Source organism: Giraffa tippelskirchi, chromosome 9 (genome assembly GCF_054371585.1).
Source record: "Giraffa tippelskirchi isolate mGirTip1 chromosome 9, T2T-mGirTip1v1.2.pri, whole genome shotgun sequence".
Lineage (NCBI taxonomy): Eukaryota > Metazoa > Chordata > Mammalia > Artiodactyla > Giraffidae > Giraffa > Giraffa tippelskirchi.
Genome location: NC_137283.1, coordinates 139,568,788 through 139,590,682, shown reverse-complemented (window position 1 = coordinate 139,590,682; position 21,895 = coordinate 139,568,788). Strand labels below are relative to the sequence as shown.

Here is a 21,895-nt window from a genome sequence, read left to right as displayed (position 1 = left end):
ATTCAATAAAGACTTTAAAAATGGTCCACGTCAAAAAAAGAAATCTTAAAAAAATCCTTATGTGCAAATTCCATCACCCATGCTGGCTTTATTTCTACTGACTGATTTCCGTCTTGGTTATAGGACTTGTTGCTTTATTTTGCAAATCTAGTAATTTTTCAATGAATGCCATATGTTATGAATGTTATTTAGATTCTGTTATCTTCCTTTAAAGAATGTTATTTAACAGGCAATTTCATTACTTGCCATCAGCTTGATTTTGGAGACTAAATTTTCAGCTTTATTAGGAAGCGTCTAAATGAATTTTTACTCTAGAGCTAATTTAATCTTATTACTAAGGCATGATCCTTCTGTGGTCTCCACTGAATGCATGGGGTATTCAATGAGACCTTTTCACTCTTGCTGGTAGGTGCTCAAATTTCTCCCAGATTTGTATGAGCTCAGGAGATTGTTCAGCCATCTTTTGTCTGTTTAATTCTCAGTCCCAGCCACAGAACCAAAGAGAGTAAAGAAAAAGTCTTTCCTTCTCAGCCCAAAACTATGATTTTTCTTTTTTTTTTTAAAATAAATTTATTTATTTTAGTTGGGGGCTAATTATTTTACAATATTGTGGTGGTTTTGCTATACATTGACATGAATCAGCCATGGGTTTACATGTGTTCCCCTTCTTTCATCCAAATTCACATATTTTTTTATTTCAGTCATTTCCCAGATCAAATATATTTTGGTGAGGAGTAAATACACTTAGAGAATCTTCTCCTACTCCCTCTTCACTCTTTTCTAAGTTTCTGGGGGAGGGACAGGGATCAGTTCTATGATTATCTCCTGATTCCATTAATCCTAGTACAAGGGAGCTCTTCAAAGGCTGGGGAAAAAAAATCTCATTCATCCTTATATTCCCAGAACTGAGCACAATGTCTTTCAGATAGTAGGTGCTCAATACACACTAGATAGATTAGAAATATCTAAACACTCATGGCCAAACCACAGATGAAAAGAGGCAAGGAATTGGTGTCTGATTGAAAAGGCCTGATATCTTCTTCTAGAAGCCTGTCCCCAGGGCCTCAGACTCTCCCATGGGGGACCCTGCATTGGGTCCAGTGCAAACTTCTCGCTCTTCATTATTCCATTGTTAGGCATCAGCACCTTATCACAGATGAATTCAGCTGAGTGAGGGCAGGGAGCGGGATTCTAGAAGAAGGAAATGAAATAGGAGCTCCAAGGGGCATTATAGGAAAGGCTGTTCCCCTGGAGTAACAAGGATGCTGCTTCTTACAGAGACTCAAGGCAGTGTAAGGAGACCAAGGATGTTGCTGAGGAGTGTGGAACATGGATGGTTCATGGATGTGAGACCAGTACTTTTATACATGACCCCCACCCTTAAAGGGCTCATGCTTGGTTTAATCTGTTGTCGCCATCTTGAAATTCTTAATAATTTTTGAATAAAGGACCTGCATTTTCATTTTGCATGGGGCCCCCAAATTATTTATCTGGTCCCGGTTAGAGGGAGAAACAAATGGAAATAAAGGACACAGAAAAAGAGTCACAGGAAGTGTTATTCCATCCTCATGGTTTTGTACAAGGTCCTGAGGTCAAGCAGAAGCCAGCAGCATGGCCAGGAGGACCAGGGCAACAGAAAAACCTGAGTGGCCACCAATTAATGTTTATGTGACTCCTACTGAAAGGCAGGCTTCTGAGACATCAGGATGCAGGGCCTTTGGGAATCTCCCACCTGCTTCATTTACCAGAGTTCACAGCCTCTTTTTCTGTTGTGGTCCATCACTAATGCCATCTGGATTGTGTCACCAATGGCCCAGGCTGCGTTTCTTTGAAACTGATGACCAAGGGTTGGCTGTCCTTTGCTAATATCATGTCACTGACATTAGTGATATTCCAGGAGGTAGCCAGACACAAGGGTCATCATAGCTGTGCTGTCCACTAAGAAACATTGGCAGGAGAGATGCTGGAGATCATATAATAAATTAATCATAAAGTTGGACATCTTCATCTTTCTTTTTTTCATTTTTGGTAATAATCAGTGGTTTCAGCCTGCTAGGAAACAGTTACAATCATTAATATCAGATCTGAGAACCTGTAAAATACACTCATGGTTGACATACTATGGTTAGGAGTGTCCCCCAATCCCTTTCATGTGATTTGAAACAAAAGACGACAATCTGCTTTATCTAATGCATTTCCTCCATGAATTCATCATTAGCATTGTCATCTTCCTTTCCAGATAAGAATTCTTCAAGTACAACTAATCAAACATGTAAGTCTTTACATGATTTTTTCAGTATAAACTAGAGTGAAAATGGATGGAACACTTTGTTCTTCATCTGTAACTAGAATAAGACAAAAGTGACAAGCATTGCATGAAGGAAAGTCCCCTTTTTGTCATTTTTATGGACGTCTTTCAGTTCAGTTCAGTCGCTCAGTCGTGTCCAACTCTTTGCAACCTCATGGATTGCAGCACGCCAGGATTCCCCCCCCGTCCATCACCAACTCCCAGAGCTTGTTCAAACTCATGTCCATCGAGTTGGTGATGCCATCCAACCATCTCATCCTCTGTTGTACTCTTCTCTTCCTGCCTTCAATCTTTCTCAGCATCAGGATCTTTTCCAATAGAAAGCAATCATTCTGCATCACCAACAAAAATGTATTACCTTATTTTGGAATTTCATGCCTCTAAAAACCCATACTGGCCCTTAAGGATAGCTGCGTTTTAAAAAAAAATGTGCTCTTAAACCAGATGTGTAATAGTAGGTTTAGAAATTTGCCAAGAATAAACATTAGCTCACTAGTCTGTAAAAGTCAGTTTCTATTTTCTCCTCATTAATTAAACGATATTTTGCTATATCATTTTCTTGAAATTTTCTATTGTGTGTAATACCAGAAAATGAAAGAGAGTGATTCTGATATTACATGGACTCTCAAGGGGCAAATAATATTCTCCAAAGTATGACTTTCCATCAAGTTCTGAGTACTCATGTGAAGTATGAATTCAAATGCAGTGTCTTGAGCAAGCTCTAGGCTTTCTTGAAGGTGTCTTTTCTTTTCCCTTTCAAAGGAGAGGAGGATAGGAGTTTGGGTCTCCAGATAGGAGCCAAGACAGGGCTTCCTGAGATAATTCTGTCAAAATGTGCAGGTTAAACAGCTCCTTATAGGATATGTCAGTAAAAAGTGGTGGTGAAAATGAGACCATAAAATTGAAAGAGTAAAGGATTCTTCAATGTAGCTTAATCAGTATGAACCCAGATATAATTTCCTGTGAGTTACACGTCCTTATAAAATAAACATTTACACACACACATGCATGCTTAGTCATCCTGGAAATAAATGCTTGGCTCTTTCTTCATGTTGAGCATTTGCGTTGGACTCATTCACAGTGGAAGTCAGTGGCTTAGGGTCTTACCATTAGGGGTAAAGAGGGAGACTCAAGAGTGTGAGTTTCTCAGTAGCTTAGGAGGTACTAATCAGTTCAGTCCTTGTCCTATAAAATAGATGCAGATTCATATCTTTATTGACTATATTCACATATGTTCACACATGCAGTTGTGTGTTAAACCTACCTATGTCCACCTCTCCACAGCAGTTCAGAACTACAGTTCTTCTGGATGACTGGTTCACTGTAGGGAAGGAGGGGAAAAACCTTGTTCTCCATCCTTCCAAGTTCTCTGACTGGGGCCTTACAAATTAGACTGACAAAAGGTATATCAACAAGAGAAAAACAGAGTTCACTGATGCATGCATGACACATACACATAGGAGAACTTAGTGATGAGTAACTCAAAGGGGTGGCTAAAACTGGGACTTATATAGTATCTTGACAAAGATCAACAACTTTGTAAAGAAGTGATAAAAAAGGGGTTTAGACTTCCAGGGGTGGCAAACCATGAGAAAGTAGATGTGTGGGGGAAACTAGTGAGAGATAAGGCTTGTTTTAGTAAGATTGGTTATGTAGATCCCTCTGGGGGCATCTCTGGGCTGACAAGAGTCTAAAGTTGTCTCCTGTGATTAAGAGTCACCCTGCTTTTTCTGGTAGAGAGGAGGAGGCCGGAGAAGTATCCTTGCATCCGCTTCTTCTCACTTGCCTTCAGCCCAGAATAACCCTTATGCTAAAGTGGTAGACTTGGGAGTGGGATATTCTGATTTCCTGCACCAACCCAGGAAAAGATGAGGGCAGTAACATCAGCTCTGTTTTGCCTTGGTTCTCACGTGAGGCGTGTGAGTTCCAGTTTGAAAAGGGATGAAAAATGTTGCCTTGAGGAGATTTGCCATGATGATGAGGAATCTTGTGGTCTAGTAGACTGCATGTGGTCTAGCAGACTAGCATTTACTGAGTGTTTCCCATGTTCTAAGGTCTGGCTAAAGGACTTAACACACATTTAAGGAAATGAAATGCGTCATTTAATTTTCATAATAACTCCCTGAAGGAGGCACACTTCTTATTGTTTTAACAGATGAGACCCTTGGACTATAAATAAATCTACCTATCCAAGGTCTAGAGTTAAGAGTGATGCTAGGGTTGGAACTAAATGAAGCCCCGTAAGTTACGCTATGTTGTACATACCACCACGGCCTGGTTTTCACATACCAGTAGGTAAAGAGGGACTACATCCAGCCCCACAGAGGGCACACTACTGAGGTCAGGTACCCCAGTCTCCTGAACCTGCTTCCTCCTTGTCAGAACACTGCTGTCCCTCTGAGAGAGGCCTCCGCCCCTCATTCTGAGATGTCTCTCTGGACTTGGAGATGTCCGACACCCTAAGCATACATTTACTTAGTCAGTCATTATGTAATCTCTTTGAATGGTTGGCAGATCTTAACTAGACTTATCAGGATGATCATTTTGTAATATATAGAAGTATCAAATTACTATGTTACGTGTATCAGGAACTAACATAGTATTGTGAGCTAAGTTGCTTCAGTCATGTCCGACTCTTTGCGACTCTATGGACTGTGGCCCACCAGTCTCCACTGCCCATGGAATTCCCCAGGCAAGGATACTGGAGTGGGTTGCCATTCCCTTCTCCAGGGGATCTTCCCTACCCAGGGATTGAACCCATGTCTCTTAGGTCTCCTGCACTGGCAGGCAGGTTCTTTACCACTAGTGCCACCTGGGAAGCCCCAGCATACTATCATAGGCCAATTATACTTGAAAAACAAACCAAAAAGTCATACAGAAAGATCAGATTTGTGTTTCCCAAAGGCGAGGATGAGGGGGAGAGGTAGTTGGATGAAAGCAGTCAAAAGGTACAAACTTCCAGTTATAAGATGAAGCACTAGGGGTATAATGTACAACAGATATAATAACTAACACGTGCTCAGTTGTGTCCGACACTTTGTGACCCCATAGACTGGAGCCCACCAGGCTCCTCTGTCCATGGAATTTTCCATGCAAGAATACTGGAGTGGGTTGCCAACTCTCTCCTTGCTCTTTGCTTAGGAAATTGATGATGTGTTTGGGAGTGGGTGCTCTTCTTTGCCACCTCTCCTTCAACTGTTCTCTAGGCATAATTCTGAACTTGCTTGTTTCCACTTTCCCATCCCTCCTCTTAGCTCGTGACTTAACTTTTAGTGTCTTAAGTTCCAGGCTCTAGCAGGGCCTGGCACAGAACAAGCACTGTGGACACAGTTGGTGACCTAGCAAGGAATGACAATGACTCACGTGTTGTCTTCCCAGGTAATTTTGTGTCAAAAGTGGTCACACGTTCAGTAAACTAGAAGAAAGTTTGAAGGTGAGACTTTCAAACAAAACAGCAGCCCTTGGGGCATCTCTGATCCTTTTCTTCAGGAAGTAGTTCTATAGAAGAATGGTCAGGAAGCCCCACTGGGGAGGAGGGGGAGTGGGGGAGTGGAGCCATGGCTTGTGTGCCAATGCAAACATAAGGGGTCTACTGGGTGTTTGGTGTCCCTGAGGTGACTTCGCTGCAGCAGCTCGTGAGACAAAGCTGTCGACAGTGGTCTCCTGAGGTCTGTTCCCCACACCGCACTCAGTCCTAGTTCTTTTGTAGAAAAAGTGTAGAATTAGTCAAGAGGGCCAACTCTCCCCTGTTCACCACTTTTTAACTGTGTGATTTTAGAAGTCACTTTGCCTCCCTAAGCATTCGTTCTGTCATCTCTAAAGTAGGAAGTACATATGGCCTGATTATCTCACAGGGTTATGGCAATGTACATCAAAAAAGATTGCAAAAATGAAAATCCTTTGTCAAACAGAGCATTTGGTTGAACAAACAGTCTTCACCTGCTCACTTGGGCTGCCCATGGTGATTTATGTTTCTAGATCCCTTTGATACCTTTCAGGACATTCCTGGCAGTTCTGACACTCAGGTGTAGTTTACCTCTCTTTGGGTTTTAAGACATGTGAGGAGGTTCTCTTTATAAAATTTCTTATAACATTTTCTGTCTCTCTGGTGCTTCTATTTTTTTGACATCTGTAAACTGAATGTATGATGTGCTTTTAGGCCAGTAAGTAAAAACCACATCCCTCTTATCTCTGTTCTGAGAAGGAGGTCAAGTTACAGATCCTGTGAGAAGGGAACTTATTAGTTCCTTTTCTAGCTGAGGCTAAGCTTCAACTGGTCGACCAACCCCAGAGGTACTTGATGGGGCTCACCAGGGGTCACCAGAGTCAATTAGTGTAAGGGAAGGTGGCTCTACTGAATTGATAGTTCAGTCATCTGCAAGTAGAAAAAACAGATTTCTTGCAGCATTGAAGAGAGAAGGGGCCTGGGAAGAAAGGTCTGGATGTACCAGAGAGAAGGACTGGAGAAGCATCAGGAAGTGAGAGAGGCTGAAGAGATCCTCAATGGAGCAAAGAGGAAATCTGGGTGGGGGAGCAAGCCTGTCCAGGCTGGGGCCCTGAGGGCAGTAAGTGGTTGTGAAGAAAGTTCAGTGGCTTGGGTCCTGCTCCTACCACACCCAATTCCTGTCTGTCATTACTAAAAGGAAAAACTTTTCTTTCTTCAGACAACATGTCTTCAACAATATAAAAAAAGAAGTTATTTTATTTATTTATTTATTTGCATTAGCTAGTGAAGGTGAGAGGCAGGCAAAGGCATCCTTGTTCTAAATCAAGACTTTGTTTCTTACTGGGTCTGTCCAGAAGTCTCAAGAGATACTCAGGCTGTGTCCTACCAGCTTTGGGTTCTCTGTGGGGAGAGGCTGTGGGAAGAGTTCTCACCTGGCCAGAAATGCAAGCCTCACCAGCTATGTGTCGAAAAATGCTCTGTTGTCTGCCCCAGCCCCTAGGGAGCCTGAGATTACACTGTGCTTGGTTTGTTATCTCTTCTTGGCCCAAGAGAGCACCCTCAGCTGAGGGCAGTCCAAAAACCTAAAAAGGAAAAAAAAAAAAAAAAACAGAAATTTTTTAGGATTATAAGGGGTTTTTAGAGAGTTTTAACCCAACAAATGACTTTTTTTTTTTTTTTCATGGAAGGAGACTGTTTCAGAGACAGGACTGCCATTTAAGGTTCACTGCTCAGTCCTAGGGATTCTGGATGCCATATAGTCAGGAAAAACTACCCTCCCACCCCCACTTAGGGTGGTTCAGAGTCTGAGGAACGGTTGCCTTTGGTGCATATGAGGATACTGCATAAACTAGTGGAGAAGGCAATGGCACCCCATTCCAGTACTCTTGCCTGGAAAATCCCATGGACGGAGGAGCCTGGTAGGCTGCAGTCCATGGGGTCACTGAGAGTTGGACACGACTGAGTGACTTCACTTTCACTTTTCACTCTCATGCATTGGAGAAGGAAATGGCAACCCACTCCAGTGTTCTTGCCTGGAGAATCCTGGTGGGCTGCTGTCTATGGGGTCGCACAGAGTCAGACACGACTGAAGCTACTTAGCAGCAGCAGCAGCAGCAGCATAAACTAGTAGCTGTGTTGCTCTAGAGTGGAAATTGACTTATTTAAGAGATAAAAAGAGGAAAATATCTGACTTATTTACTGCCATCTTCTTAGATGATTAAAGTCATTGGAACCATGGTATAGTAACATTTACTGAGCATTTTCTATGTAGGTACAAATATCAACCCTATTTCACATGTGACGAAGATGAGATGCAAAGAGGTCAAGCAATTTTCTAAAGGTCATATAGCCAGTAAGTGGCAGAACCAGAATTTGAACCAAGGCAGTTAAGCTTCAATGCCTACTCTCTTAATAACCTCAGTCACCAAGACTGTATCTTCATGACTGTAAGGATGTTATTTACCAGAGGAGTCTCTAGTGGAATGAGTTGAGGAGAAATATATAACCAACTGGAACTCTTTTATTCTGTTTTCCAGCAAAAACCATAACATTAGAAGGCAACTTATGGCTGCATCCCTGACTCCAACACCCTCACCTTTAGCTCCAACCTTGGTCTTGGTTTACATGTGTGTTATAGATATGACCACAGCATCAGAGAATATTGAAGTTTTCCCATTATAGTGAGTTTTCTTAAATAATGAGGAATGTAATAGTAAGTTACCTTTGAGTAGTTATTTCGTTTACAAAGTGCCTTCATGTTTATTTCCTCATTTGAGCTTCATAACAACTTAGCTTAAAAAAAAAAAAAAAAGCATTATTAGCCCATATTACAAACAGGAAACCACATTTCAAAGAATTTCTGGCGGGACAAAAGTAGAGATGATTCTCAAACCAGGTGTTCTGGCTCTTAATTCCATGTTTTTTATAAATACAGTATTTTGTATGGATATTTACAGTGATGCATGTGTCTAGCTATATAAGTATTTTAAATTTTATTTTGATTGAAAAATGTGATTTTGAAAAGCACTCTGCCGGGTCCAGGGAGGATTTTGCATGAGTTTTGTCATATTTTCTGGGCTAACATAGATCCTGTCTGTGGGATTTATTAGTGACAGGCTTTGGGATGGCTTGGCACGGCTGCCCTCAGGACTTCCTGGGAAATGAATTTTTCCACTCTGTTTGTTGATTTTATGTGCTATATAATCAGTTCCCAAAATTTTGAGACTCATTATTTTCCACCTCTGGTGGGACCTTTGTGAAATTTCCCCATTTTCTCTTCAAGGAATTTCAAGTTAGTCATTACCCTTCACAATGACTTTGGAGATTTTTTCTATACACAGATCTCAGCAGGACCAAAAGAAATTCCCACACAGTCAGACAGCAAACACCCTGCATCGTTCAGGCACCTAAGTGACTAAGCCTATCCAGGTATATGTAAAATGTAATCTTCAACCAGGAACTTGGCATTTCCATGTAGACTTCCAAATATGTCCTCTTTCTGCATGTCCCTTACAATTTTCTACAGTCATTTTCAGGAAAGAATCTGAAAACCCAAATTTAGAAAACATATACATTATTATGAATGAGAATGCAAATTTCATTACCTTCCCAGTTAAAATGATCTTGACCATTACCTAATTTCCTTTCTCATTCCTCTCAGTGTTATGGATTGCTCTTGACTACTTACTTTTTGTCTTTCATCCATTGACACATCCCCGAAGAAACAAAAAATGTCGTGTGGACCTCTCATAACTTCACCTCTTCTCAAAGACTTAACTGAGTTGGAACCTATTTGTACTTCAGTGGAAGATGCCCAAGGAAACTCCCAGAGTATTCAGGAAATGCTGTTTCAGTGACTCAAAAATCATACTGCTTTAGTTATTAAAATGTTTCTTGTTTGAAGTGATTTATACTTTATCTAGTCATCCTAAAAGAGTGTATTTCTTCTCTGAGACAGAATGCCTCTTTGTGACCCAGGGTAAATTACTTAAGCCATCTTCCTTCAGTTTCCTCAGCTGCAGAAAAAAAATGAAAGAAAAAGAAAAAAACGGGACCAGGCATGTTGAACTGATTACATCATAAAGCAGGTGACTGAGTTTATGTATCTTGAAAATCAAAAGCCATATATGTACAGCATAATTAGTAATACTCTATAGTGTTTGTTGTAACCTATAGAGTTAATTACTTGAATTACTATGACTCATCTTCTGCATTGTATTCAATCAAGTCATTCTCAAAAGAGGAAAGTAGCATGAAATAAAGCGCTGGCCCAACATTTTGACCGCACAACAAATTGAAAGAGGACCAGAGGAAAAACCTTCTTCAGTGGTGGATGTGGTTTTAGTAGATACAAAATAACCAATAGGGCAACATACAGGAAAGACAGAAAACCTTCTACATGCCTCTGAGACTCCTTGATCCATCACTACTTTCCTGGAGAGCCCCACATCATGCAATTCATGCAAATCCTGTGAGGTGAGACCATCTACCTGCTCAGGCATGCAGAAATCTCTGAGAAGGCAGGGATGGGAAATCTTCAGAGGAAAAGAAGTGCCAGTGGTTGGGAAAGGCATGACCTTAGGAGTTGAATATGCTGAGGGAAGGAGCAGACGTCTTGGGGCAAAGCTTTTTTTTTTTTTCCTCAAAACTCTCTTGTCCTTCACAGACGCAGTGAACAGACTTGTGGTTGCTCTGGGGGAAGGCGTTGAGGGAGGAATGGAGTGAGAGGTTGGGGTTAGCAGATGTAAGTTACTACCTGCAAAAGGTATACACGACAAGGTTCTACTGTATAGCACGAAGAATAACAGTAATGGAAAAATATTTAAAAAAAGGATATATATATATATATACATACATATATATATATATATATATATATATATATACCTGAATCACTTTGCTATAGAGCAGAAATTAACACAACATTCTAAATAAAATTTTTTTTCTCATCTTGACGTTCTACTGAATATTGATGGGCAATTCCTGAATTCAGTCATGTGCCCCATGGAACAGAGTACATTGTGAAAATACATCTCAGCAAATATCCTTCTTCAAAACAGAGATTTAAACTCAAGGACACGTTTAGCTTGGTAAACGGAAATAAAACAAAAGTGTTCTGGAGCAACCCTGTGACCCAGTGTTAAAGGAACCAAAACCCACAGGCACAAGACACGAGTCATGCTGAGGCAAGCAGCAGTTTCTTGGTGAGCTCAGAGGCTCTTCTTGTGAAGTCACACTTGGGGCTGCCCACGGCTGTGAAAGACCCAGTGGGTTCAGTGCCTGTTCTTGCTAACCCTTGCTTTTGACATCCCTGGTTTAGGTGGGTGGGCATGCACATGTAAGTTTGCTTTTGCATCAATTTCAATTCCCTCCTCATTTTTGGGGGTAAAAATGAGAAATAGTTTACCAGGAATTACTGAATATACACATACACATACACACAGAATAAATCCGAGAGACACTGAGTGAAAAATGTTATAGACTTGTTAAAATTCAAGAGACTTTTGTATAGAGAAGAAATTCATTATTGTTTAAAAGTCTGATTTATTTATTTTAAAGTTGACTTTAAAAACAGGCAACATTCCTTTAAATATTCACAGGCTTCTTGTCCAAACAATAAATATAAAATAGAATTCCCTAAACTTTCATACTTTCTTATAAACTTAAACATATCAAAATATAATTTAAAATCATAAGTAAAGTGTATCAGATTTTCTTAGTAGTAGACTGAATTATGACCACCTAAAGATATCAAGTCTTAATTCCTAGATCCTGTAAATATTACTTTATAAGCAACTGTTGGCCTTTGTTGATGTGATTAAAGATCTTGATAAGGGGAAATTATCCTGGATTACCTGGCTGGGCCTTAAATACAATCATAAATGTCCTTATATGAAAAAGAGGGAGATTAGATAGACACACCCTGGTAGCTCAGTTGGTGAAGAATCTGTCTGCAGTGCAGGAGACCTGGGTTCAATCCCTGGGTCAGAAAGATTCCCTGGAGAAGGAAATGGCAACCCATTCCAGTATTCTTGCCTGGAAAATCCTATGGACAAATACCCTGGCAGGCTACAGTCCATGAGGTCACAAGAGTCAGACACAACTTAGCAAATTAACCACCACCAGATAAACATACAGAAGAGGAAGAGACAGGGATTGGAGTGATGTGGCTACAAGTCAAGAAGTGCTGGCAGCCACTAAAACCTGGAAGAGGTAAGGGATAGAGCCTCCCTGAGAGCTTCTGAAAGCAGTGCAACCTAGATTTTGGACTTCTGCCCTCTTCTAGGACTGAGAGAAAATACATTTCTGTTGTTTTAAGTCACTAAATCTGTGGTAATGTAACAGCCAGCACAGGAAACTAATATACTCTTTAACATCCCAAGAAGCAAACAAGACAAGCTAAAATGTCACTATCATCATAAAACTGTTTTTCATCATTCCTGCTTTAAAAAAATCAATTTGATTTTGCTTTTTAATCTTATTTTCTAATCAGCTGAGATTGCATGTTCTAGGTATATTGCTTCCTTAACTAGGTCAGAGCCTATGACCTGGTTTATAGGTCAAGATGATTCAAACTTGAGCCACTGATCATAGGTGAGGTCCTTCTGTAACAAGACCATCTGGTTTTGTCATGGAATTTTAATTGCCTTTCCCATTGACTTTCATTTATTTTTCTTTTGGCTTTTAACTATAATATAGTGATATAGCCTTTAGGATATTTGTAAGTTTCTTATGGGTAATTTAGTATACCAGTTAGGAAAAATCTAGCAGATTCATTTTCTTGGATGAGCCATTAGCTTTCCTTCAAGTTGTCTTAGAATGCCCCTGTTAAGATTGCTCCTGGGACTTCCTGGTAAACCAGTGTTTAAGAGTCCACCTCCCAAAGCCGGGGGCGTAGGTTTGATCCCTGGTTGGGGAACTAAAATTCCACATGCTTTGGAGCAACTAAGCCCATGTGCTGCATCTAGAGAAGCCCGTGCACTGAAACTAGAGAAAGCTGGTACATCAAAATGGAAACCAAGTACAATTTCAAAATTAAAAAAAAAAAATGCTCATTAACTGATGATTTATTATACATATCTCCTTGCTCTCAACTGTTTATACCTGGCAATTGTGTGAGGCCAGCAGCAGTAATGAATGGCTCTTCATGTCACTGATACAACTCCAGGACTCCCTGGGCATGTGCTCACCCACAGTTTTCTTCTCACAGTCTTGACTACATCACACTTCTACAAAGTCACTAAATTTTTAGACATATTCTAAATGCCTGTCCCCCACTCGATGCTTTTCTCCTACTACTTTGCATCCTTAGTGTGTTGACTTTGTGTCTCTTGCTTCATGGATCACAGGTGACTGTTGCTCCATGTGTTAGGCAGAAAGAAGAGTAAAAATGGGCAGTGGCTCGTGGCTACCCTTCCATCCCAAAGGCAAAAGCTTTCCCTAAATAACCAGTCTCAACAAAGCAGATTTCCATGCACCTTCATTGGCCCAAAGTATGTCATATGACCTCCTGGCTTCAAAGAAGACCGGGTACAGGTGCTTAGAATTTCTAGTCTCTGCTAGGGTGAGGCCAGCAAGGAGAAGGGTTGGGAAAGTTGACTGATCAGCCAGCATCCTGTCTGCCCTGCAACTTCTCTCTGTACGTCTGCCTTACACTTCTCTCTCTAGACCTTTGTTCTGCTTCCCCATTAACATGGCCCAAAATGACCACCTTTGCTCTAGAGATCCTCCCAGTCCAGAAGCTTTTTTCTCTATTTGTGATCCACACCTTTCTGCTCTAGATTCATTGGTGTGTTCTCAGTCGCCTCCGTCGTGTCAGACTCTTCATGACCCTATGCACTATAACACACCAGGCTCCTCTGCCCATGGGATTTCCCAACAAGAATACTGGAATTTCCTCCTCCAGGGGATCTTCTGGACCCAGGGATCAAACCTATGTCTCCTGCATTGGCAGGCAGATTCTCTACTACTTGAGCCGCCTGGGAAGACCCAGATTTACTGGGGATACTTGTTAAAAAGATCCTGAGCTCCAAACCTACTGCATAAGATACATCCTGGAGATCAAAGATCCTGAAGATCAAATATCCTTTGCAAAGTCCCAAAGATATGCTGGTGGAGCTTTGGAGTCTTGCATGATTCTCATGTAACTAAACTTTGAAGGTCAGTGAACTGGAGTCCTTGGGTACTAATCCCAAATTTCTGGGAAAGGTCTCCTGATTGGTTTCCTTGGGTCCAGCATGTATAACCCTGAGTCATTCAACTGAGTGTGCCATTGGAAAGGTCAGTAGGCTCAGGATTCATGGCACTGATCTCCTATCAGTGATGCTAGGAGTAGACTGTCTGAGGAGCAAGACAGGGCAAGACAAGCAAATCTGCTAACTTCTCTGTTATACGACTTACAAATCCCAACATGCAATTTCTCATTTCACAGGTGCCCTCTGATGATCCCAGATGTCTATCTCACCCAGCAGGTTTCTGATTATGCAACTTAGGCATTGCCTCTGACCCGGTGACCAGCCCTCTCCTGTCTGGTTGGGTCTAGCCTGCTATGGAGTTCATCTCATTTCAACTCCTTCCCACCCATTACCTGCCCAAGCCTAACCTGACTCCTGTTACTCAGTTTTAAAATGCTATAGGGTTTTTTGTTGGTGCATCACAATTCAGCCCATGCAGCAAGTTCCAAAAGTCAGATATGAAGAAATGTCCCATTTAAAATTTTTTTCTGTCATTAAAAATAGTTTGGTTCCATGTCTAGACTTCATTTTTTTTCTTTTTACTGATAAACTAAATTTCTTAATCTTCCCATGTCAAGGTAACTCACTGCTTCCAATTTAAGATTTTGCATCTTTTAGTAAGGTTGCAGTCAAATTCAGAGTTTTCTCTTTTTCTCCCTAAGAGTGATGTCAGTAGGCAGATGGCTAAGGAGTAATCTGGGTTCTCCTATAATCCTCCGCCTTTGATAATCACTGTATTGTCACATTCCGAGTTTTGGGGAGTTGTGGCTGGTACCTATGAGGCATCACCCATCTTGCCTGGTCTTTGACTTGGTGGGCTGGCTGCTGCTGCTGCTGGCTCTGCCTTGGTAGTGATCAACCATGAAGCCCATACCTCTGCAACCTTCTGCTCTTTTCCTAGACCTTGTGACTCCTCAACTCCTGCAGCCCCTCCACACATCTGCTTGGGGTTTCAAAACTCTCGGTTTCCTATTATTATTTTATTGGGTTGGCCCAAAATTTCATTCTTTTATGGAAAAAGCCAAATGAACTTTTTGGCCAACCCAGTATTATATGCAGGACTCTGCAAGTCTCTGTGAAGGCCTGTCTGCTTAGTTGCTTCCCTCATTCATTGCCAGTCTATTACCCAAGAGCTATGTTGCTTCAGTGCCTTCAAAATCAACGTTTTACTATGAGACTGGCTGTCTTCTTGGACTGTGACTCGGAAAGTCACACTGTCTCTACCAAACTCCACCTAAGATTTGGCTGCAGAAGGAAACAGATTTCACCACCAGCTATCTTAATCTTATTAAGCACCTTGTCTTGTTCTCTCTGAATCTCCTTCTCTTATTCACTGGTAGATCTTCATTTTGTTTTTGGGTAGGAAGATACACACAGCAACCTACATACTTCACACTTCTGTGGAAGTTACTGCAAATAGTGCTCAGCCCACCAAAGTAGGTCCTTGATCATCAAAGTCTCGCTCTTAGAACTCCATGCAAGCCATTCATTTCTCTCATCAAAGGCTGATTCTTGCATATTAAAACAAATTAAAACAAAACTCTTCAGCTTTCAAATTGTGGTATCTAGTCTGCATTTAAGAAATCCAGTCACAGTTTTCAAAGATTTCTTGGTTTTAGGCTGATTTGCTCACCCCTGACAAAAGTTCACATAAAAAGTATCACGGATACTTGAAAAGTTTGAGAAAGGGTAGGATAAAATCAATCAAGAATATGTAGATTAATATAAAACGCTATCATCCTATTCACACTCTCTGTTATGTCTCTCACCTGTGATTCATGTGTGTTGATCTTGTCTCTCCTAATAGATTAAAATCTCCTTGATGGCGGGGGTCATGTATTTGCAATCTCCCCTCAAACTTCCACTACTCAACAAGTGTCTTTTCCAAAATCTATTTAGTGCCATGTTTTTTTTTTTTTTTTTGGTTTTGCTTTGGTGATTTCACTGTTTGAAATGATACCTAATCAGAGTGCCGAAGTGCTAACTCATGTTCCCAAGTACAAGAAGGCTGGGATGCACCCTATGGAGAAAGTATGAGTGTTAGATAAGCTTCGTTCAGGTATGTGTTAGTGTTGTTGGCTGTGAGTTCAATGTCAATGAATCAACAATATATATTGAATAAGATGTCTTTAAACAGAAACACATAAGACAGTAAGTATTGGTTGGTCGATGGACATGTTGTGAACAAGAGAGGCTTGTGGGAACCTAACACTGCATTTCCCCAGGAGCAAAGTGATTCAGTTCTGCTAAATCAGTGTTCCCAGCTACTTTATAGAACATGACTACTGAAAGTATTGTGAATCAACTGTATGAGTTTGCAGAACCATGTGAAAGTTGAAGTCATTGGGACGATTTATCCCCACATCTTCATATTCATGATGCTTATCTTATGGAGGGTCACAAAAATAATAGAACTACACTTAGATATAAACATATAAACTATACTTAGATATATACAGTTAGATATAAACAAGTTCTTCCTCTGGACAAGTAGGACCAATGAATGTCGGTTTTATTATCTTTAAAATAAAAACCTTCCAAATTAGTTGTGATGATTAAAATGAGATAATACAGTACACATTTAACAAATAGTAGGTATAACTTTTTTTTATCAGTCAACAAATAGTTGATTTCTCAAGACATATCTAACCGGATGTTTGAGTAGAGGCAGGTAACTATAGTCAGCACCTGATGCTCATTTCAACTGGGAGTTTGGGATTGGATTGATTGCCTTAGATCACATTTCTGAGATTGTGGGAACAGGTTAGCCTCAGGACCCTACCAGAGCAGAATACAAAAAATTCAACCCAAATCAGTTTATCATAATCAGTGCCAAACTAGTTTGCGTATTATTAGATGTTTCAGGAAAAATAGAACTCTGAGGGTACCTCCCTTTCTTTTTTTCCTCCCAGAAGAAAGAATTTTAGCTATACCCATCACAAGATCTGAACTAGTGAAGCAGAATTTTATCTAGAATAAATATATGCTGTTAAGAATTCTGTTGATATGGAAACCATACTTCTGATACTCCAACTGAATCATCACTTGCTTCTGTCAGGTTTTGATGACCGCAGAGAAATTATGGTTTTTACTGAGCCAAATCTTGTGTGTCAACAAAGTAGCTTCAGAGTCATTTAAATAAAAGTTTTCAAGAAGATCTAACTTCACAAAAAACAGTGCATACCACCAGTTGATAGAATTAAACTTTTATTTTTCAATTTGGTAAGACTGAATTGGACATTTTACATAGAGCAAGTTTACATTACACTTTAAGCACATCTTCTTTCAGGAGTAGTCCTGATGTCTAGACTGTGTGCTTGGCATCTCCACTTAGGTGTCTGACTATCCTGACACCAACCATCTCTCCCCCCTCTTTCCTATCCTGGTAGTGGCTTTCCCAGTCAGGCTGAGGCTCAAGTCTAATATCGGGGAATCAGCCCTGATCTTGTTCCTTCGTTCACATCCCATTCTTTAGGAAGTCCTGTCAGCTCTACCTCCAAAATATATCCTCCATCCAAATACATCTTATCCCCTCTACTGCTACAGGATAGTCCCAGAAACAATAGTCTCTCATCTGAACTGCTACAGCCTCATTACTGGTCTGCCTGCTTTCATGTTCTCTCCACCCACAATTACTCCCCATTCATTCTTCAGATATCAGACAGAATGCTCTTTTTAAAGATTATATCTGATCATATCAGTTTCCACTGAAAACCTCCCCATTGTAATTAAATACTCTGAACTCTATTAGGGCCCAAGAGTTACCTGAACTGTTCTTACCAACATCTTGGACCTCATCTTGTACCTCTCTCCCTTTGCTTATTACATTCCTCTCCCTGCCACTCACTGCCCCTCTCTTTGTCTCTGCAAAACACAAAATTTGTTCTGGTCTCATAGCCTTTTCTCCTGACATTTCTTCTGGTTGGAATGGTCTTTTCCATGATCTTGACCTACTCTGGCTTCCTTTCTTATCACCCAAGATTCAGAGAAAATGACACCTCTTCAAAGAGTCTTCCTCTGACTACTAGCTAGAGTAGTTAGCCCATGCTGAAAGACAACTTCTATATTATCACTTTGTTTCTCTAGGAAACATCACTCTCTGAATCTCTTTCTTCCTCCCTCTTCTCCTCCACTCACTCCCTCTCTTACTGTCTGTCTTCCTACTTTCCTTCTTCTTTTCCTACTTGTTTGTTGGCTATTTGCTTCCATCACAGTATTAAAGTCACTAAGACAAAGATTTTCCTTCATTCCCCACTGTAATTCTAGCACCTAGAATAGTACCTGGCTCGTCGCAAGTGCCCTATCAGTAAATATATACCGTTTATTGAGTGGTCTCTGTGAGCCAGGCACAGTGGTACCTTCATTAGATATCTATTTCTCAAAACAACCTTTCAAAGACTTAAATATGAATAAATAGAAACATGGAGAGGTTATGTGATGCAGCTAATTGGTGTGAAACTAAGTTGAGTTGAGATGGTCTGTCCAATTTCAAATCCTTTGCTTTTTTTTTTTTTTCTGTTATTCAACACTGCTTCACTCTACTTGATTTCTGGGCTCCATGGTTGTGACTAAGCTTCCTTGTATTTAGGTTTCCCTGGTGGCTCAGTGGTAAAGAATCCACCTGCCAATGTAGGAGATGCAAGAGACCCAGGTTTGATACCTGGGTTGGGAAGACTCCCTGGAGGAGGAAATGACAACCCACTCCAGTAATCTTGCCTCGGAAAGTCCATGAACAGAGGAACCTGGCAGGCTACAGTCTATGGGGTCACAAAAGAGTCTGACATGACTTAGCAACTAAACAACAACAATCCTTGTATTTATCTTTCTAATTTGATTTTACCAAATAATTGTCATTATACAGCTGTTTGCTATTTAGTGTCATTTTTGCTGAGACAGATACTAAGAAGTTTACTGATCTTTTGGGTTATTTTTCTTTAGAGGTATAAGACAACTTTTAATCAAGTACAATGAAACTTATGGTAATATTAGTATCATGGAAATGAGTTTTTTCCTGAGATATTAGTAGATACAGAAAATAATACTTAGTAGTTTATCTTCCTCAATTAATTTCTTCACAGCTGACTCTGTTATAGTAATTATATCAGCGTGTATATTAGCTTCCCCTCTTTCTCCACAGAGTTTTTCATTGTCTATCTCAGTTTGGGTGCTGTGCTGTGTCGCTTAAAGTGCATTCCAAATGCATATTCGACTCCACGAGGACTGATTTATTAGTACTTGCACAGCCTTGTGGAAAGTCCATGATGTGCCAAGTCCTTTGGGGGCACATTCAGTCTCCCTGGTGGCTCAGATGGTAAAGCGTCTGCCTACAATGCGGAAGACCCAGGTTCAATCCCTGGGTCAGGGAAGATCTCCTGGAGAAGGAAATGGCAACCCACTCCAATATTCTTGCCTGGAAAATCCCATGGATGGAGGAGCTGGTAGGCTATAGTCCATGGGGTCGTGAAGAGTCGGACATGACTGAGTGACTTCACTTCACTTCAATCCCACAGAAAAGAGCAGCATTTCATGGGGAGAAGTTCTATAACCCACATCAAATATATTTTGGAAAACAATTATGTTCAAAGTTTAAAAATAAATGGGCAATGGATGTCTTAAAAAGACAAAAAACCAGAGTCTCCACTCCTTGCAGACTGCTGATTAGAAGCTTCAGGGATTTTCACAACATAAATCTTTGTTTTGGGTAGTGTTTATTCAAACAGAAACTAATTCAATGATGTGCAATAAAGGTTTTCTCAACACAGACAAACAAAAGACAAATATTGTGAGGGAAGTGCTTGTGGTGAATCAAAAAGGGAGAGAATAGGGTTGACTGAATTGAGGCCAGATATTCCTCACTAGGGTCTCACATACAAGCTGTATTTTTATAATCTCAACTTGGTGGCGCAAATCTGAACACTAGCAAGAATTACCCCAGAGCAGTGGAGATAGTACCAATCTCCATCCTCAGCCCTCCTTCCACCGCACCCTTGTCTTCGAACACCCACACACTCCCCAGCATCTTCTCAATGTACCCATCCCTGCCACCAGCAGATGGATGATACCCAGAAGCCTGGCTTACAATTGCCCACTAGTGCCAGAATTAGCTGTTGTACCTCTTGGGCATAAAAGGACCCCGAAAATTAGAAGAAAGGAAATATGGAAGACCTAAGACTTACTCATCAGTTTGGAAAGAAACTCAGAGGCTGCACCACGGGCTCCTCAGACACCCCATACTTTAGCTTCCTTGACTTATAACTGACAATTCCTTTGCATTCTTGGCACCAACATACACACACACACACACACACCTTAACCAGGACTCCCTATACTTCCTGTGTGCTTTCTATGCTCTGCCCCCACCCACTTGCCCATCAACCTGTCCTGACTGTCAGATTCCTGTTGCTGAGGGCCTAATATCTCTGGCTTTGTCTCCTTCCAGCAGGGTCATGAAAAGATATCTACCTGCCCATCTGCACTTTTTCACTGCAATTCACTCTTCCTTTATGACAAGATACCCCAATTCCCTCTGTTAGTCTTGAAGAAAATAAAAAACTCATTCTCTATCAACAAGCCTCATGCCTTTCCCAATCATCAAGTTCTAGAGGGCTGCTGAAGTGATATCTTGTGCCTGTAGCCCAAGCAATTTGATTTCATGCATAATATATCATGCAAAATAAAATATGAGTGTAGGTGGCCCCTTCTCTCTTCTTTATAGTTTCAAAGTCTAAGTAAAAATCTTCTTATACTTGGTTCATTTTCAGTCTATTCTAACAGAAAGTCTGCACCACTCAGAACTGTTTCAAACAATTAAACTATGCACAAAGAGGGATTTCTTTTTTTTCCTCCCAGTAGTTAGATCAGATAACAACCTAACAAAAATAACTAACTCCTTTTGTTCATATCTATCAGAAGATCACTGTGCATTAATCTGGTCTGTGGAAAAGTTTATATGAATAATTATAATTTCTATGTAGTAATTTTAAGTTTTATAATTTTTATTTCATTCCAAAAGGAGAAAAAGAAACCAATTGCTGAAAAGTTAGCATGCATGTGTACATGCTCAGTCATGTCCAACTCTTTGTGACCCTACGGACTACAGCCCGCCAGGCTCCTTCTGTCCATGGGATTTTCCAGGCAAAAATACTCGAGTGGATGGCCATTGCCTCCTCCAGGGGATCTTCCCCACCCAGAGATCAAAACCATGTCTCCTGAAGCTTCTGTAAAGCTAATATAAATGAGGTAAATACTATCCTGATTAAGTTATTTTTAACATTTCTAGACATTTCAGGTGACAGGCTTTTAAAAAAGTAAATTTTATGATAATGTAATAAAAGTAAGAACATTTTTATATTTCATAAGTTTTTATTGTTCTGACAGTATAACAGTACTATCAATATAGTATGAACTTATTTATTTATTATGTAAAACAAAGCTACATTTTTCAGAATCATTTCTTTACTGAGCATAAATATAATTTCCCCCAGGAGAAATTCAGAGCACACTGTGGTATGTTAGGCTGCTTTTTGCCATACTCTTTTATGAGCATTTCCCTGGGACAGTAAACATTCCTTAGAAAACATGATTTGTGATGACTACATACTATGTGATCAAATGCTGCTTCACAATTCTGTTGATATTTCATGAGATTTTGGTTGTTCTTTAATTTTCCATGTTAAAACATATGGCTGTAAGGTTTTTTGGTTTCTTGAGCTCAAAACTTATTTTCCCCTGATCTGAAAGAGCAAGAATTAGCACTGATTTAAGACTGAGCTTCTAAGCTGCTGCTGGAGTCTTCAGTCCTTCCCTGTTAGCCTTGTGGATACATGGGGAGTTGTTAGGTGTCAAGTTTCCTGACAGCCTTGGCCTGCTGCTTGCTTCTTCCCTGACTGAGAGCTGGGCCACCTGACC

The 21,895-nt window shown here is 40.5% G+C and overlaps 1 long non-coding RNA gene and 1 other non-coding gene across 2 annotated transcripts in view; both read left to right on the top strand.

The window, feature by feature from the left end:
- Nucleotides 1-21,895, top strand: part of LOC145521061 (uncharacterized) — a 56,025-nt gene that overhangs the window by 30,209 nt on the left and 3,921 nt on the right. Inside the window, exon 2 of the long non-coding RNA XR_014065061.1 lies at nucleotides 21,000-21,226. This is a non-coding gene — a long non-coding RNA (uncharacterized LOC145521061). The remainder of the gene's footprint in view (nucleotides 1-20,999; nucleotides 21,227-21,895) is intronic.
- TRNAC-ACA (transfer RNA cysteine (anticodon ACA)) lies at nucleotides 19,281-19,353 on the top strand. Its single transcript has one exon. It is a non-coding gene; the product is annotated as a tRNA-Cys (tRNA).